Genomic DNA, 20,344 nt, shown 5'->3' on the forward strand with positions numbered 1-20,344 from the left:
TAACTATATATCTCTAGTCATAGACAAAATTATTAGAGACACATCTACGAAATAACAAGCAAAATTATAATTACATAAATATATAGTTAAAACCCAAGAAAAATAAAGGTAAAAACATATTTTACTTGAATGATCTGAATATTTTAGGCAAAAGCTTGCTTTTTTTCCTGTTAAATTAGGTCTATTCTAAAATTTCAAATGCTGATTCTAAGGAGGTGTATGTGTTTCTCCCTTTCTGTCAAGGAAAAATCTACTTCTTCTGTTACATTCTGATCCATTAGAAAGAATAAAATTTTTGCATAAATTTGCATTTTTCTGTCCTTAGATTCAAGACTTCCCCACAAAAAGTTTCACATCAAGGCAATTTGTGAAGGAAAAGAGCAAACATCATATGGAGTTTACTAAGAAAGTTTCTATAACCTGGGCTAAGACAGTATTAACATGGAAGACATGAGGTATTGTTGAGGTCATTCAAATATCTTTGGGAAAAGGCCTGAAATGTCAACTCTGTCATTGAATTTTCACAAAGCCTCTAAAAAAGTAGAATTTAGTCTGCTTCTGGGCTCTGAATACAAAGATTTTTGTGTAATAACTCCTATGATGCTTATTAACATTTTATGAATATAGGTTATAGCTTTAGCAAAACAGAAATAGCTCTTTAAATAGGGACAAAATTAGAGAAGGAATCCAAAAATTCAGGACAGTAAAAGCCATGAATCAGATACACCTTTCTGAAAGAAATGAATACATTTTGAGTAGATATTATAATATTAAAATATTCACAATTCACTGACATGTTACTAAAACCAATCACTTAGATTGAGCAAGGAGGGACTGAAAGTAAACTGCCCTTGAAAAGTGAAAAGATGGTATTTTAAGGCAGATGAAATGTCATCAAATTATAAAAATAAGTAATAGAAAAATGGCACCATATATAGAAGTTCTTCTTTGACTTGGCAGGAATGACAGGTCCCATAAAGAGTCCGGTTTTCCTCATAATTTAATGTTTCTGTGTGATCCAAATATAACTGAATTTTGTATAGAATCCTTTAGTTTCTGGCTTTAAACTCAAAAACTTCAGTTTAACATGCAGATTAAAACTAGTTAAAATAATTTTTAAACTGGCAAATAATGACATTAAAAAATAAACATTTTGTATATTTTTTGGTCAATGTGGAAGTAATAGTGTTACAGAGAACAATTTGATAATTAGAAATTGTAGCTTCTTTTTAAGGGAATCTGACTTAATGAATTGGAAACTGTGAAGAAAATCTTATTTATTTTTTTAATCAACTAGTATATTGCAAATCCCTTCTCTTTTTCAGACAAAAGGAATTAGAGGATATAGAATACTTGTGACCCCAGGAGTGAAAGAAATTACATATTTGCTAACAAATTAAGCTGAACAAAGGTTCAAAGTGTGATTCAATTTAGCCATGCTCTCTCTTTGATCTTAATCTATTCCCCCTAAAATGGAACCATTCATGTTTGTCAAGAAAACTGAAGTGTGTCCAATAACCAGGTGGAATCGTAAGGCCTATTTAAGACAGAAAAACATAATTATTCAAAACTACACTTGCTGTTAATCTCATCAGATAAATCTGAAAATACAGTGAAGTCACTGAAATTTCTTACTCAAAGCAAACTTAGTCTTCACTCTCTCTAAAAAAAATAGTTGAAATGTTTTGGGTTGTTCAATTCTGAGAGAATTCTTTGACTCCTTTGTGATAGGGTATATAGCAAGCTAGAATAATAATAAACATGATCGTCTCTTCATAATGAGGACTTCCCCGGTGGTCCAATGGTTAGGACTCAGTGCTTTCATGGCTGTGGCCCTGGGTTCAATCCCTTTTGGAGAACTGAGATCCCACAAGCCTCATGGCAGGGCCAAAAAGTAAAAATCTCTTCATATTGCACAAATATTATAATTTGCTTACTCGACACATATATAGTGATGACTTAATGGTTATTTCAGTTATTAATGCAATGAATGTATCTTTAAATTACCTTAAGAGGTTTATATGCAATCATCTCAATTCAATAATTTTCCCTTTTCATAATTTAAATTTTCTTCTTCTTTTTTTTTTTCTTTAATTTCTGTACGTGGGCCTCTCTGTTGTGGCCTCTCCCGTTGTGGAGCACAGGCTCTGGACACGCAGGCTCAAGTGGCCATGGCTCACGGGCCCAGCTGCTCCGCGGCATGTGGGATCCTCCCGGACTGGGGCACGAACCCGTGTCCCCTGCATCGGCAGGAGGACTCTCAACCACTGTGCCACCAAGGAAACCCTAAATTTTCATTTTTATCCAAGTTATATTATTTCCTGAATTTATATTTGTTGCTTAAGAATATTATCTCATATTTTACACTTTAGTAATGAGAGATATTAATCCTAAAGAAATTGAATCAATAATGTGTATGAGTATAAACAAAAGATAAATATTCAAATTATTAGGTCTTAAGGAATATTCTCATTTGTTTATGTGTCTCTCCTACTTCAAGTCCTATGTTGATGAGACTATTTTTAGAGCATGTTCATCACTTTGCTCTTCAGTAATTTTTTCTATCCACTATTACTTTAGATGCTCTTTCCCTTCACAAATACAAAACACTGTTAAAATAAATAAAGTTTGGCAAATAAATGTTTTAAATGATTCAGGATTTTATGTAAAACTACATATTATTATCCCTTGAAACAGGTTTCTTTCCCTTCAAATATACCCAGTATTTAAACTCCATATTTAAAATACAAAGGAAAGATCATTTGTGCTCAAAACAAAATTATTTACCCAGTAAATGGTGCAAACTATATCATATTTCAAAAATAAAATCCCTTAATGTATATAAACTATTATTCACCTAAGAATACTTCAACTTGATGCACTTGAAAGGCATCTATTCTATAATGTATGACACAAGTATAATTAACAGGTAAAGATATTTTATATCCCAAACTGCACGTTCTAAACATACGTTCATGAAATTTTTGTTGATTAAAGTAATTATTTCTCACTCAGATAATTGTTAACTTTTCAGCATTTCAGAAGAGTATATATTTATAAATACTTTTTTGATTAAAAACACTTTTCTGTTTGAGCTTTGGAAATCCAATTATTCCATTATGTCACAGAAACTCTTAAGCATAATTTAAACTATTTAACTTCCTAACGACTTCTTCTATTCATCACAGTACAGATAGTTATTGATTATACCCCTGTTTTTAATTTGAATGTGTTCTTTCATTTATGCCCTTTAATTGCTGTATGAATATAAATTGTACGCCTAATCTGATCACAAATTTTCTTTGAGCAGGAAGCACATCGTAGGTATGATTTCCTGCCCTTTCAAAAACTAGCTTATTTCTGAATGCAAAGTACCCTCCATTAAAAAATGATGAATTGCTATTTTAAAAATAAATACCATTTTTAAAGAACCTCACATGTAGTAGAAACCTGGCAAACCTTCATGCTATCCTTTATCATTTATTTGCTCTATGGTTTTGCTCTATGTAAAGTACTTTTACTACTCTAAATAAAACATTTTTTTTTAATTTCTAGGAGAAAATATCTGTTGTTCATGTAACATACGAGGAATATTATTTAATCCTTAAACTAACCTTGAGATATTACTTTTTCCATCTTAAAGAGCAGGATATTGAGAATTGGTAAAACACTATGGGCCAGATCTTGAATTTGGACATGCTGCTCTCTGACAGTATCTTTTTATCAATTGCAACACGGTGTCTATCTATAAAACCCAAGCACAAAAGATCTAGTTTAAAAAAGAAATATGCAAAATCAGATTAACTGAGTATACATTTTCTTTTCCAATGGCTATGATATTAATTGAATGCTAAAAATTATGTAATAAAGTAAGAATGTTATATCTGCTTTTTAAATTTAATTATACCCTGTGAAAATTAAATTTAATTATAACCTGTGAAGGGACACAGTACCTCTATTTTACTTAATATTTTGATTTTGGATTCATTGGACACATTACAAAATAAATGCATGCTCATGATCTTTGTAGATTCCAAATATTTTAAGATAAATAGCATTGAAAGATTCTCCTATCTAGATCCCAAATATACATACATGATCATCAAAATGAAAATGAGTGATCAGAAATTCAAGGCAAATTCAGATCAGACTATCTGTTTGATAAGGTTTTAGATTTTATTTTTCTAGGCTAGAAGAGGGACACTTAACAGACACAATCCCCTATATTTTGTCTTAGCCAAACTACTTTTTTACTTAACATTGAAAAAAAATCACTTTATTTCATGTACTCCATCCAAGCTTTCCAACTGTTACTGAAAGTGGGGACTGGCTGCTCACCAATAAAGAGGCAAGTTTGGTGGAAAGGAAAATTTGCTTTATTTCAGTGACTAGCAACTGGTGGGCAGGGGTGGGATGGGTAAACTCATGTCCAAAGGCAAACTCCCCCCTGACAATTTGTGGGCAAGAGGAGCTTTTATAGGTGGAAGGAGGGTCTACATGCAGAAACAGCACAGTCAGCTCTGATACTCATCTTGAAACTGGTCATGCTGTGGTCTGATCAGCATCATCTTTATTGTTTTAAGTACAGTTAGTCTTCAGTTCCAGGGTCAGTTTGTTCCTGTTTCTTTGAGGCCACTTCTCAGAACTGTGGCAGCTTATGTCAGGGCTACAGTCTAGTCATCATGCAGTTAACTTCTTCCACCTGGCGGGGGTTTCAGCATCTATAAAACAGCTCAAAGGATATGGCTCAGAATATTATCTATAGCCCTTGAGGAGGAACTAAATGTCCTTGACTTTATTTAATAACTAAACTATTATTATTTTGTCCTGTTCGACTGTTTTCCTTTGCTTCTGCATCTTCTCACTTATCTGATTAAACTTATTCTTTGACTAAAGTTTTTGCACAGACAAAAGGCAGGTGGAGGAAATGGGGCGGGAGGTGGACCATGAGGTCCTGCTCCATTTCACAACCACATCTCCAAATACTCCAAATAATGGAAAAGAAACAAGTCCTGTTCTTTCATATATGTACTCTACTGTACAGCATCTGAAATACAGATTGCCTGGAGATATTTTAGTGATTCTCCTGGATTCTGGCTTAACATGATGAGGGGGACACATGCATCCCTAGTTTCAGAAGGGATGATGCTAATATCATTGGAAATCTTAGAATGTATATCAAAGTTTCTTTAGAGAAATCATTCTTTCCTATAGCAGAATAAAAGTTTCTTCATCTGTTTTAAGAAAAAGACTTCTTATTTTCAATACAATTTTGGGAAAGGGGACAGTCCTCTCTCTTTGCACATTTGAAAGTATTTATTGAACATGTATAAATTATCTTGAAAGAAATCACTTTGGAAATACCTTGTTTTAAAAGCTAAACCAAATGGCCAAAAATGCATTTTTAAAGTATCTGTGTTTATTACAAACTTTTCTTATACTTATCTAAGATTTTCATCTATAACTTCCCCTAAAATTCATCTTGAAATGAAAATCTTTGGAATCTTGAGTTTTAAAGCCCTAAAAACTGAACAACTACAAATTTAAGTTTCAATGATTAACAGGGACTAAAGTTTAAAAAACAAGAAATTTGACACCGGCAACTTATATAATATTGTACAGCAACTATACTTTAATAAAAAAGGATCTTTCACTTTTTCACTTAAAAAAATAAGAAATGTGAAATGGATGACTTCTATGGCTCTTGAATTGAAACTTTCTGACTGTGCTTAATTTTCAGCAGCAAAAGATAAGAAAAAAAAAGATTTTTAAAAGGCCAATAAGTTTACATTTAAAAATATACTAAATGAAGTAGTACTTATCACTCTGTTAGAATTTTGAGGAAGCTCTCATGTAATCCAATTTGTGAGAAATCGTGAGTTAAAAATTATAATCCTTTTCTTATGACATCTATTTGAGTTTGGCAAAAGCTCAATAAAACGCATGGAGAATAAATTACTGTTCTTAATTGTTCTTTCCAAGACTACTTATAATAATTTCCCCCAATATCTGGAGAAGGAAAATGCATATTACACCTGTGAAATTGCAGAATTGTGCTAACCATCTGCTTAATGACAAAAGCAAGTTTCCATAATCTGTTAAGAAGTTCCAAAACCTGTTTCAATAATCCCTTTGCTATTGATTAAGATCTTTAAGTGTTGAACATATTCCACAAAAACCACGGAGCAGGGCTTATTCTCCATAAACCCCTGTAATTTATGAGCATGCTGTATTTGCATCAATTGAATAGGCCATCACATGTAGTGAATCAAGACCCATTTGTATTACACAAATTTTGAACCTATCTGGAATAATTTTCTAACATAGAATCATAAAACTTTTGCATTATTTAATATTGCCAATTTTCAAGACAGGGACACATTCTGTTGATGAATTTTTGCACTTTCCAGGATGCAATATGTGTTCTGTTGAATACTATCGTTGATATATGACAAATGAGGTTTGTGTTCATTAGCTCAATTTATGGATAAATTGAGGAAATCTTGAAGAAAATATATTACCTGTACATAATATATAATTATATAAATATATTATGTGAAATATGTTATATATCCTCTTCACAAAAAAAAATGTTCCAGTATATTTTGTTTTTGTTTTTGCGGTATGCGGGCCTCTCACTGTTGTGGCCTCTCCCGTAGCAGAGCACAGGCTCCGGACGCGCAGTCTCAGCGGCCATGGCTCACGGGCACAGCCGCTCCGCGGCATGTGTGATCTTCCCGGACTGGGGCACGAACCCGTGTCCCCTGCATCGGCAGGCGGACTCTCAACCACTGCGCCAGCAGGGAAGTCCTCCAGTACATTTTGGAGTATAAAATATGTAAACTCTATGAGGGAATTTGTTGTCCTTGTTTTTCACTGTTTCCCTGGCACCTAGAAGAGTGCTTGCAACATAGTAAATATCTAATAAAAAATGATTAATAAGTGAAATACCTAGTTCCATTCTAAAGTTTACTTTTAAACAAAATAAAACTGGCGTTTCTGAGAACATAGGTTGTATAGGAGTATAAATTTTATACATTTGGAAAAGAGTGGACTGTCCTGTCTCTAAAAAGCAAGTTCTATAAATCTCCCAGTTGCTATGGCTGGGATTCTAGTCATGAAAATCATAAGTTAGCTTTAACATAACCCTTAAATTTTCAACAAATAATGCTTAATTTTTATCATAGTTCTGTGTGGAAGAATGAAAAGCTATGTTTTAAGCAAAACCAATAATAAAAATTAATTTTATCAGCACCAAATATTTCCTACCTTTAAAAAATAAATTCCAGAAAGTATAAAAGAAGACAAAAAACAAACCAAAAAGAGGAAAACATAATTTGAAACACTTCAAATAAGACACATTTATATAAAAAAACGGTCAATATGCTGAGGAAGTATTTTCCAGGTAAATTGGCCTGAAACAGAAGAAAACAATGTTAAATTTCAGCAAGTAGATTTTGTTTTTAAAGTGATAAAAAGGAGTTTGGTAACTTCTTTTTTCTTGTCATGACTTTGTTAAGTAACCACAAGACTTGAAAATAACTCTGAATTAAATCTAATGCTGCTTTAGTAATATTGTTTATGATATGTCCTCTGGTTTCTTATCATATTTGGGAAAAAATCCTATTTATTTTGTCGTATTTAAGCATAATACTTTCTGTGGTCTATAAGTGGTCCTGTATCTGTGATACAGACCTTGGCTATTTCTCTAGTCTTGGCTTTTCCTTTCTAACTCTGTCTGTACCCCTCCTTCCTGGCTTGCTGCTTGCTAACCTCTGCCCAGGACATACTTCCCCCAGTTATGTGAATGATTCACTCTACTTCGTTCAAGTTTCTGTTCAAATGTCACCTTTGCAGAGAGGCCTTCTTTCATCACCCTTGCTAAAGTGGTGCCCCACTCACCATCTCCTTGCTCTACTTTGACCTTGACCTAATCTTGACCTAACATACACTCAGGCAAAAGTCTCTGCTATTAGGACCTAATCTTGACCTAACATACACTCAGGCAAAAGTCTCTGCTATTAGGATGTAAACTGCAGGAGTTCAAAAGTTTGTTCACTGATTACTCCTCAGCAACAAAGATCATTTCTGGCACAAAGTATTCTAAAACTGCTTGCTGAATTAAATGGTTTGGTATGTTTGAATGAAGATTGTCAAGTACTAAGTATTGTGTATCAGTGTGCGTATATACAGCCACACATACATGTAAGGTCTCTAACTTATGATGATTTGACTTATCATTTTTCACTTTCAAATGATGGGAAAGCATACACATTCAGTATAAACCATACTTCAAATTTTGAATTATGATCTTTTCCAGAGCTAGCGATATGCTGTAAATTATTCTCTCATGATTCTGGGCAGAGTCATCCAACTATAGCTCCCAGTCAGACATCGGATCATGAGGGTGAACAACCAATACACTTACAACCATCTTTTACCCATATAACCAGTCTGTTTTTCACTTTCAGTACAGTATTCAATTAATTACAAGAACTATTCACCACTTTATTGCAAAATTGGTTTTGTGTTAGATGACTTTTCCCTATTGTAGGCTTAACATTAGTAAGTGTTCTGAGCATGTTTAAGGTAGCCTAGGCTAAGCTATGATGTTTGGGAGGTTAGGTGTATTAAATTCATTTTCGACTTACATTTTCAACTTCCTATGGATTTATCAGGATGTAACCCCATCATAAGTCGAAGATCTGTATACATATTTTGTCTCTGTATTTCAAAGAGGAAAAGTAACTCACCTAAGATAGCTTAGTCAATAAAAGATGGAATCACTATGCTACACTCTCTCCTGAGATCATGACAAAGGAACATTACTAAAACTGTCTATTCATTGAGAGCTAAGAATGAACATAGAGGAAATTATCTTCAGAATTAAGTGAGAATCATTGATTAAGTCTTAGAGAAATGGAATCTGCCATCTCCATTTTACTTTAAAGATATTCATGAATTAGGAAAAAAATGCTGCAAAGTACGTTAAGAAACTTGAGTAATTTAAATAAATTTTAATAAAATTCAATATAATTAACTGCTGAAGAGCAGTTAGCTTCATAGCACTAATTTCCAGCAAACCTGTTGAATTTGTTTCTAGGGTTTCTAAAGAACAGAGGAAGTCTTAGAAGGTTGAATTGAGTGACACACGCAGATCTAATGATAACTACAAACTGTTTAAAAACAATGATTAACTCTATAATTTGATATGATTACAAGAAAACCTAGAAACTAAGTATTTAATTCATTCATATTAAGTAATACAGAAATTTCAATGATCCACCCATTGGATCATTGTTTCTGAAACTTGCAGCCTCACTAGAGCAAGATAATTCATATCATGATGCTTTAAAGTGAGCTACTGCAACTTCCTAAACACCATAGGCAACAAGTATGATTGCAGAAGTCAGAAGTTCAAATTTAGATTGTGCTTATGACAGAAAGAAAAGGGTATTTTGTAAAGGGGAATAATATAAACTAAGTATAGTATTTAAAAGAATAAAATGAAAATTTAACATAGAGAGTGGGCTAATTTGTCTGTGAGGACAACTTATCTAGACAAATATTTAGAGATATAGTTAAAAACAAAAGAAAATATTTGCACTTGGTCTTATGGACTGTTTTCAAACTTTTAAATTATATATTCTTGTTAATAAATATGAAAATATAATTTATTAAATATGAGTAAAATTAATTATTTATTTTAGTGAATATACATTTAAAATATTATTAAGATTATTTTTATGCCTTCAGTGGGTGAGCTTTGCCATATCCTGAAGGATGCCCATCCTTTTTTTAAGAGCCCATTGCTCTATGCAATGGTGCAAGTGGGACAGAAACTGATACATTTACATACGACAGTGACAAGATCAAAACAGGATTTTAGAAGATGAATCATCCATTCAATGCAGAAACAGATAGAACAAGTGAGATGGAGACTGTAAGACAAGTAAAAAGGCTATCTCTATAGTCCATACATAAAATAATAAGAAAGAGATCCAGGGTAGAGACTGTCTATGAAATCATTTCTGATCCAGACAGCTGCAGTGATTTCCATTCTCTAGCTCCTTAGTATTAAAAAAAAAAAAAAAAGACATTGACTTTCCCACATCCAGGAGTTGGAAGCTCTTGAGTAAATGGGGTAATGTTACTTACTTCTCCTTTGCCTCTGATAATATGTCTAGTATAATAGAAAAAAATAATGTTCATAATAATTATTTTAATAGAACAAGTTAAATTATGTTTCACATGGGATGTAGTGACATATGTTGACCATGATTTCAAATTATTTTGATGAATAAAACTTTAAATATATCTTCTGAAATTTGTCCTACAGACATGTCTCACAGCAATTAAGTACTTTCTGTAGTCTGTGTTATAGTACACATTGTATTTACATTAAAATGTGAAATGTCCAGATGTGAGTAGGTTTGGGCACTAAGATTGTTTCTATTATTTTAAAAGTTTTCCTGACACTTTTTATCCATGCTTGAAATTGGAAGCTATGAATATTATAATCCTTCTGTGAATTAAATTTCCATAAAATGCTCATGAAATATTCATCTGCATTTTCCCGTATTTTAAAATAAATCAACAGCATAAATTAATGCAATATGTGCAGTGCATTTATTTGTCTGACATAAAATTATATACATGGATAAGCTTATTAATATTTTTTAATATTAAAAATATATTGCACGTAATCTACTCTATTTTATAGCCAGAAATTCTATATTTATAACAGATAGAATTCTATACGATTTTGCCTCTTGGTTTTGGAAAACATGGGGGAGTTTCCAGGAGACAATTTCTATTCAAAACTGACATTTTGCTCAATTTCTCTAAGTTTAACTCACTGTATAATTTTATCTGTGGATTTATGTTCATTAGGACTTCAGTTAGAAATAATATTCTAATTTAACTATACAGTAGTTCTTTATATGAGCAAAAGGAAAACAACACAAGAAATTCATGGTTTGAAATTTTACATGAATAACATTTAATTACATATAAATCACATGTCTTTCAATCTAACATCTAAATATTTTTAACATTTAATATTTGTCTTTCTCTTAAGTCAGACAAAGACAAATATATGATATCACTTATATGTGGAATCTAAAAAAATGATACAAATGAACTTATTTACAAAACAGAAATAGAGTCACAGATCTAGAAAATGACTGATGGTTACCAGGGTGGGGAGAGAGGGATAAAATGGGAGATTGGGATTGACATATACACACTACTATATATAAAATAGATTACTAATAAGGGCCTACTTTATAACACAGGGAACTCTACTCAATAATCTGTAATGACCTATATTGGAGAAGAACCTAAAAAAGAGTGGATATGTGTATATGTATAACTGATTCACTTTGCTGTTTATCTGAAAGTAACACAACATTGTAAATCAACTATCCCCCAATAAATTTTTTTTAAAAATCAGAAAACATTTAATATTAATCATTTAAGTGATATTTAAATATTTTTTCTCAAAACATTTTCCATGAGTATTTTCTGAATTATATATTTACTTATCCAAAGTATAAATTTAAGCTATATTAATATATAAGTAAATTTACTCTCAATTCATTCATTCTATTCCATAATCAACACTAATACTATTTTGAAATAACTGAGCTATTCCTCTGAGACAGAGTTGTTAAGGATTTAAACTAATAATAAGGGGCGATAGCAGGTTTAGGGTAGGACTTATTTTAGTAATAGTATTAAATGAAATAAATAATTTAAATCTTTGATACTGACAACAACATAAGAAGTATTTACTGTCAATATTATTTATTTACAGATGGGAAAAGTGAGGCTAAGTATTCACAGAGGGCAAAGTATATCTAAGAACTGAAGCAATGTCTCCTAGGTTGAGTAGCAAGATAATGGAGACACTAAGATTCTAATCAGGCAAGCAGTCTGTTCCCAGAGCCAGTGCCATCAACAATTTTGCAATTCTCACCCTCTAGTCAGTTTGGGTGGAGAGACTGGAGTAAAGTTTAACTAAAGACCCTTTGTATGTGTGTGCTGATTTCAAAATGTATTCAACAGCTAGAGAGAAATGGTTTGATAGATCCTTTTTCCATACTGAGTTATATATGAACCAAAAAGTTAAAGAACACTCTTCCTTATGTTTTTTTAAAAAATGAAACTTTAGAAATTTATATTTTAGAATAGGAAAAGGTATTAGTAGTAACAGAAGAGAACAAACAGATAATCCATTCCCTCAAAACCAGTAATTTTGGGACTTCCCTGGTGGTGCAGTGGTTAAGACTCCACACTCCCAATGCAGGGGGCTGGGGTTCGATCCCTGGTCAGGGAACTAGATCCCACATGCACGGCACAAATAAGAGTTTGCATGCCACAAATAAGAGTTTCCATGCCACAACTAAGGATCCTGTGTGCTGCAACTAAGGAGCCAGTGAGCTGCAACTAAGGACCCATCTGCTGCAACTAAGACCTAGTGAAACCAAATTAAAAAAACAAAACAAAACAGAAACAAACAGTACTTTTATAGTCTGGCTTCCAAAGAGTATGTTTTTGCATGTCTGCATAAGAATCTAGATCAGACATTCTATGAGTTAGTGGAACTTTAGAGTGTCAGTGAATCACCCGAAAAAAGTACGAAAAATAGTGTGAGTTGTGTTAGCATATGTGCGATGTAATAGATGCTACTTTTAACAAAAGCAGCTCAGTTGATTAAAAAACCAAAAAGGAACTATATACTATAAAGGAAAATGTGTGGCATAGGTGCTCAGCCCTTTGCAGTAGCTTGATTCACAGGTAAAGATTACACTCTCTAAGACAGAGCAGAGACATCAGGGAGTATACAAATCTAAAGTTTTACATAAATCTTACATATATATGTATTATCTGGAGTAGAAGTTCATACCTTTCATTAGAATCTCTCAAGCATCCATATAGCAACAAATTTGAAATAACTTCCTCCTTGTAGGTAATCAGTCTTCTTTCTGTTATGTTTAAGATGTTGTTGTCTAATTGTTTTGGGATTTGGGGGGCATCATTTTCAGTTTTTTTCTTGCCTGGAAATCATGCTTCTGGACTCTAAAGATCCATGTCTTTTACCAGTTCAGAACAAATTTTCAGTCATTACCTTCTGTGAAACTACTTCATTCTCAATTTTCTTCTTCTGGAAATATCTTAGAGTCAAACATAGAATGCCATGATTTCACCTAATTTTCCATATTTTTATTTATCTGTTCTTATTTTAAGATAATTTATTCCACTCTATCATCTAGTGCATGTCTTTTTCTTGTCTGTATTATGCTTTTTAACATGTCATGTTTTTCATTTCAATGATTGCAGTTTCAGTTATCATTTGATTAGAATGACAGGGTAAACTCCAACACAAAAATTAACTTGATAGATGATTCTGTTTCTTAGAAATTTGTCAATTAGTTGCATGACACTTTCACTTGCACATTCTTTCCCAGGTCCTATATGTTTAAACTTAAATTTTCAAGTCTCAGCTGAAGCCTAACTGTTGTTCTGATGATTGATATTATAGAAAACTAATTTTCAAAATACAGTAAATTGCAAACAATTCATAAATGAGCAACTTCATCTAAGTATAAAAAGTGAGACATTTTGACATATTTTGTACATCAGCACAAATATAACAAGTTTTCTGGGTTAGGGCAACATGACATTTTCTTCACTTTTTCATGTTAGATTTTATGATTGTGTATTTCACTGTGATTTCAGTGAAGAGAAAATAATAATCTTACCAAACAGCTACTCCCCTTTTTAGTTCTTCTAATGGAAATGACAATTTAATGTTTTCTACATATAAATTCCCTTTTATGGGATATACAATTTTTCTTTCAAAAAAGGACATTTATTTTTCATTTGAATTGGAAATGATTGATCAGCTAAAATTCATACCTAGTTTATTCTCTTTATGGACACAAATTATCACAAATATTATGTGATTTGGTTTACCAAAAGCTTAGTTTATGCTTAAAATACAGTTATTCTTTAATTCTGAAATTAAGGAAGAAAAGCATCAATTTGAAAATAACAACATATTATAAATGAAACATGTTGTAAAATAAAATTATTCTAATACCTTCTATCCTTACTATTGAAAGGATGCAATGATAAAATACAATTTGGAAATAGCTACCCAGGTGGATCTACCCAGTGGCCTCACAGGATGTAATTACAATGTATAAATATTAGTATGCAGATGGTAATTTGAATATGATTGAGCTTAGTTTGTAAACACTGTAATTAAGGTCATGTACAGACTCCACTATTAATTATGTTTCTAAAATCTTACTAAAGTTCTAATCTCAGCAAAAGCATTTATTTATTTCAATTGAAGTTTGCACCAAACAAATCCATTTTCGTATAGTAGAAGTCATTTTCAGTCTTATGAAAAAACATCATTTTGTTAATTTTAGTTCCATTGACATTTCTGCTTCTGTTATTTACATTATGTTAACATAAAGTTTTGTAGTGGCAAAATATGTTAGCAAATTAATTTTAAATGGAAGTGTGAATAAGAATGCAGTAGATAAAATTAAGATATTCTATGTATATTCTTCCTTATAAACAAAAATGCTATATATCATCAATAAGTACAACCAGTACCAGAATAAATTAACTTTCCTGCAGTTTCATAAACTAAATATTTTAGAAAACTTTTGAAAGCACATATTTCATAGGATAACAACAATAATAAAAACTGTTCATACAATATATAACTTAGGAATAGGCATTTCCAAAGACACAGAGGTCTGAGTTGCTAAAATAACTCTAGAAACTGACACAAATGTAGGCCTGACTTGAAGGATCCAGAACATCACCTTAAAGAAAACTGTAGTATCGCATTGAAAGTACATGTAAGTTAGAAGTTATTTAAAATTAACTTACATACATTTTCAAACAACCAATTTTGGTTGTGATACAAATACACATTCACACACAAATATGTGTGGCATACCTAAAAATATTTGGGTATATTCAGTTTATGTGAAAATTCTGTGATCGTATAATAGAAATTACATGGAATTTAAAACCACAGTTTTTCCTCACCTTCTTCTTTGAGGTACATTCTAACCTACCAGATTACCAGATTTCATCCAAATCAAGTAGTAGCTGTTAGATTTGTGACAAAGGTGTAATTAAATCACTTTATTAAAATGAAATCATTGGAAGCATCTGTGCCTGAGAGGAATATGTGATATTTTAAAGTGTTCCTAGTGGATTATTACATTGCTGACCTGAATCACCTCCCACCCTCCAAAAAAAGTAATGGCTTCATTTAACAAACCCCAAAACTCAGAGGCAAGTATTAAATAACAAAAATTTATTACATATCCCTAGCCTCTGAATCAGGAATTCAGGCAGGGCTTGAATTGAGGATTCTTCTCTTCCGAATGGCACCAGTAGAGGTCGCTCTTTAGATTCACGTGGCACAAGGGCTGGTCTGGGTGATGAGGTGTGCACCATGCTGGCAGTTGGAAGTCTTAGGGTAATTGGAATCCACACATTTCCAGAGACCCAGTCCCAAGCAGCAAGGTCACTTTTGGCTCAGCCTTGCACTTCCTGAAAGGTCTTTTCCACTACTTTCCTTTCAACAAATGATTCACTAAAAACCTTCCGAGATTCAAGAGGAGAAAAATTTTATTCCACCTCTCACTTGGAGGAGAAACTTAGCATTTACAACACCTGTAATCCACCATGCAGTTGAAAGTGAAAGGTTTGAAAAACATTTTTTTTCATTTTAATGTTTTTTCTTCATATTAATTAGAGGAAAGCAATTTGTTTAAGTTTCTCCCCAGTTCAGTCCTTATGATTACTATACTAGGTGTAAAATATAAAAATTGTTGCTGCACTTAGAATCAATTATAACAAAGTAGTTATCTTTTTTGTGTGTCAACACCTTAAATTTAATAGAGTAAGGATACAAGCAAGGTAATAAAACAAATTGTTAAATCACAAATAAAATATGTTCTCTCTATAAATAAGATGTTATTCTAATTTTTATCTTAAGCCTTTGTTACTATAATTTTATTTTTTATATTAAAAACATTGCATCTTAACTCATTCCATACATGCAGGTTCTACCATTATAATGGATTTCTAAATACTTATTTCATCCCTCAGGAAAAATTGTATTTTGGGCTCTCACATCTGAACAGAAAAGAATGTAGGTGCAGAGAACTCAATGGAGAAAAATATAAAAAGGACAATTTGATGTCTCATATCATGATTTGTTGTCTTGTAACTGTTAAATTTAATTTATCTCATATAATAATGAAGTATAATAAATAGGTAATATATAATGACTACCTTGTTACAAATGATATTCTAATTTTAATTAGATGTGCTATACAATCTCTGCTTATTTTGTTAAACCCAATACAGAATGCCTGTTACCTCCTGTGTTATATACGTTGAAATTAGGAAGCATAATATCTTTGAAATGTTGAAAATAAATGAGCAGGTCTCTACTTAAACTGAAAAAGAAAAGTTTTTTTGAACATTAAATGGGAGGGCCTAATCTATGTTTCTTATGGTTGATGATATTAGTGAGTTTGGCTTCAAATTATGAACGGCTGGAGGCTTTTCTTCACTTTCACAGTAAATGTTAAAAATTATGGATTGGGTTCAAAGGTAAACAGTTTACTCTTGCAGATTTTGTATTACAGGCAATCATTTCATTTTCCTAATATCTATACTTTTTGTTGATAAAATTTTAAGCCAGTTGTAGATCAAACAAATAAAAATAGGAAACATAGTTTCACAATAAAAGAAATCAACATATTTGTAATGTTAAATATTTTATAGTCAACATTCGTTAGCTTTCCATGGCCTGCTTAGATGAAAATTACCAAAAATTTTATTACTAAGATAAACATGTCACTGATTAAAGTACCTATCAGAACACCTAATGGCCCAGGTTTCAAATACAAGGAATAAGAATATTAGAAAAGTTCAGTTTTTTATCATTGTCATTATGTGCAATTTTCAACTAGAATTTCCACAAATCCTCATACTAAAAGCAGATAAAAAAGTGTTATTTCTCAACCATTAAGATATAATTCCACTAATTTGCAAAACAATAACTAATTCAGAGGAGCAGTCTAAATTTTAAATAAAAATTCTTTTTTTTTAACATCTTAATTGGAGTATAATTGTTTTACAATGTTGTGTTAGTTTCTGCTGTATAACAAAGTAAATCAGCTATATGTATACATATATCCTCATATCCCCTAACTTTTACGTCTCCCTCCACCTTCCATATCCCATCCCTCTATGTGGACACAAAGTATCGAGCTGATCACCCTGTGCTATGTGGCTGCTTCCCACTAGTATCTATTTTACATTTGGAAGTGTATATATGTCCATGCCACTCTATCAGTTTGTCCCAGCTTACTCTTCCCCCTCCCCATGTCCTCAAATCCATTCTCTGTATCTGTGATTTTATTCCTGTTCTGCCCCTATGTTATTCAGAATGTTTTTTTTTTTTTTGATTCCATATATACGTGTTAGCATTCGGTATTTTTTTTTCTTTTTCGGACTTACTTCACTCTGTATGACAGTCTCTGTGTCCCTCCACCTCACTACAAATAACTCAATTCTGTTTCTTTTTATGGCTGAGTAATATTCCATTGTATATATGTGCCACATCTTCTTTATCCATTCATCTGTCAATGGACACTTAGGTTACTTCCATGTCCTGGTTATAGTAAATAGTGCTGCAATGAACATTTTGGTACATGACTCTTTTTGAACTATGGTTTTCTCAGGGTATACGCCCAGTAGTGGGATTGCTGGGTCATATGGTAGTTCTATTTTAGTTTTTTGAGGAGCCACCATACTGTTCTCCATAGTGGCTGTATCAGTTTACATTCCCACCAACAGTGCAAGAGGGTTCCCTTTTCTCCACAATGTCTCGAGCACTTATTGTTTGCAGATTTTTGTTTATTGTTTTTTTAATTTTTTAAAATTTTTATTTCTTATTTATTTATTTAGTTAGTTAGTTAATTTTTGGCTGCATTGGGTCTTTGTTGCTGCCCATGGGCTTTCTCTAGTTGCAGTGAGTGGGGGCCACTGTTCGGTGTGGTGTATGGGCTTCTCATTGTGGTGGCTTCACTTGTTGTGGAGCACAGGCTCTAGGCACGCAGGCTTCAGTAGTTGTGGCATGTGGGCTCAGTAGTTGTGGTTCGTGAGCTCTAGAGCACAGGCTCCATAATTGTGGCACACGGGCTTAGTTGTTCCACAGCATATGGGATCTTCCTGGACCAGGGCTCGAACCCGAGTCCTCTGCATTGGTAGGCAGATTCTTAACCACTGCACCACTGGGGAAATCCTCTTTATAGATTTTAGATGATGGCCATTCAGACCTGTGTGAGATGATACCTCATTGCAGTTTTGATTTGCATTTCTTTCATGATTAGTGATGTTGAGCATCCTTTCACATGTTTGTTGGCAATCTGCATATCTTCTCTGGAGAATGCCTATTTAGGTCTTCAGCCCCTTTTTGGACTGCGTTGTTTGGTTTTTGATATTGAACTGCATGTTCTGTTTGTATACTTTGGAGATTAATCCTTTGTCAGTTGCTTCATTTGCAAATATTTTCTCCCATTCTGAGGGCTGGCTTTTTGTCTTGTTTATGGTTTCCCTAGCTGTCCAAAGACTTAAGTTTCGTTAGGTCCCATTAGTTTATTTTTGTTTTATTTCCATTTGTCTAGGAGGTGGGTCAAAAAGGATCTTCTGTGATTTATGTCATAGAGTGTTCTGCCTATGTTTTCCTCTAAGAGTTTTATACTTGCTGGCCTTACATTTAGGTCTTTAATCCATTTTGAGCTTATTTTTGTGTATGGTGTTAAAGAGTGTTCTAATTTCATTCTTTTATATGTAGCTGTCCAGTTTTCTTAGTACCACTTATTGAAGAAGCTGTCTTTTCTCCATTGTATATTCTTGCCTCCTTTATCAAAAATAAGGTGACCATGTGTGTGTGGGTTTATCTCTGGGCTTTCTATCCTGTTCCATTGATCTATATTTCTGTTTTTGTGCCAGTACCATACTGTCTTGATTACTGTCGTTTTGTAGTATAGTGTGAAGTCAGGGAGCCTGATTGCTCCAGCTCCATTTTTCTTTCTCAAGATTGCTTTGGCTATTTGGGGTCTTTTGCGTTTCTATATAAATTGTGAAATTTTTGTTCTATTTCTATGAAAAATGCCATTGGTTGTTTAATAGGCATTGCGTTGAATGTGTAGATTGCTTTGGATACGATAGTCATTTTCACAAGGTTGATTCTTCAAATCCAAAAACATGGTATATCTCTCCATCTGTTTGTATCATCATTAATTTCTTTCATCAGTGTCTTATAGTTTTCTGCATACAGGTCTTTTGTCTCCTTAGGTAGGTTTATTCCTAAGTATTTTGTTCTTTTTGTTGCAATGGTAAATGAAAGTGTTTCCTTAATTTCTCTTTCAGATTTGAAATCATTAGCGTATAGGAGTGCAAGTGAGTTCTGTACATTAATTTTGTATCATGCTACTTTAGATTTGTCATCATTAGTGTATAGGAATGCAAGAGATTTCTGTGCCTTAATTTTCTATCATGCTACTTCACCAAATTCATTGATTAGCTCTAGTAGTTTTCTGGTAGTATCTTTAGGATTCTCTATGTATATTATCATGTCATCTGCAAACAGTGACAGTTTTCCTTCTTCTTTTCAAATTTTTATTCCTTTTATTTCTTTTTTTTCTCTGATTATTGTTGTTAAAACTTCTAAAACTATGTTGAATAATAGTGGTGAGAGTCTTATTTTGTTCCTGAACTTAGTGGAAATGGTTTTAGTTTTTCACCATTGAGAATGAGATTGGCTGTGGGTTTGTCATATATAGCCTTTATTATGTTGAGGTAAGTTCCCTCTATGCCTACATTCTGGAGGGTTTTTACCATAAATGGCTGTTGAATTTTGTCAAAAGCTTTTTCTGCATCTATTGAAGGTTTTTTATCTTTCAGTTTGATAGTATGGTGTGTCACATTTTTTGATTTGCATATATTGAAGAATCCTTGAATTCCTGGAATAAACCCCACTTGATCCTGGTGTATGATCTTTTAAATGTGCTGTTGGATTCTGTTTGCTAGTATTTTGTGGAGGATTTTTGCATCTATGTTCATCACTAAACATAGTTTTCTTTTTTTGTGACATCTTTGTGTTGTTTTGGTATCAGGATGATGGTGGCTGCTTAGAATGAAAATGGGAGTGTTCCTCCCTCTGCTGTATTTTGGAAGAGTTTGAGAAGGATAGGTGTTAGCTCTTCTCTAAATGTTTGATAGA

The sequence above is a fragment of the Leucopleurus acutus genome, assembly GCF_964270905.1.
Source record: "Leucopleurus acutus genome assembly, chromosome: 5".
In the NCBI taxonomy this organism is placed as follows: Eukaryota; Metazoa; Chordata; class Mammalia; order Artiodactyla; family Delphinidae; genus Leucopleurus; species Leucopleurus acutus.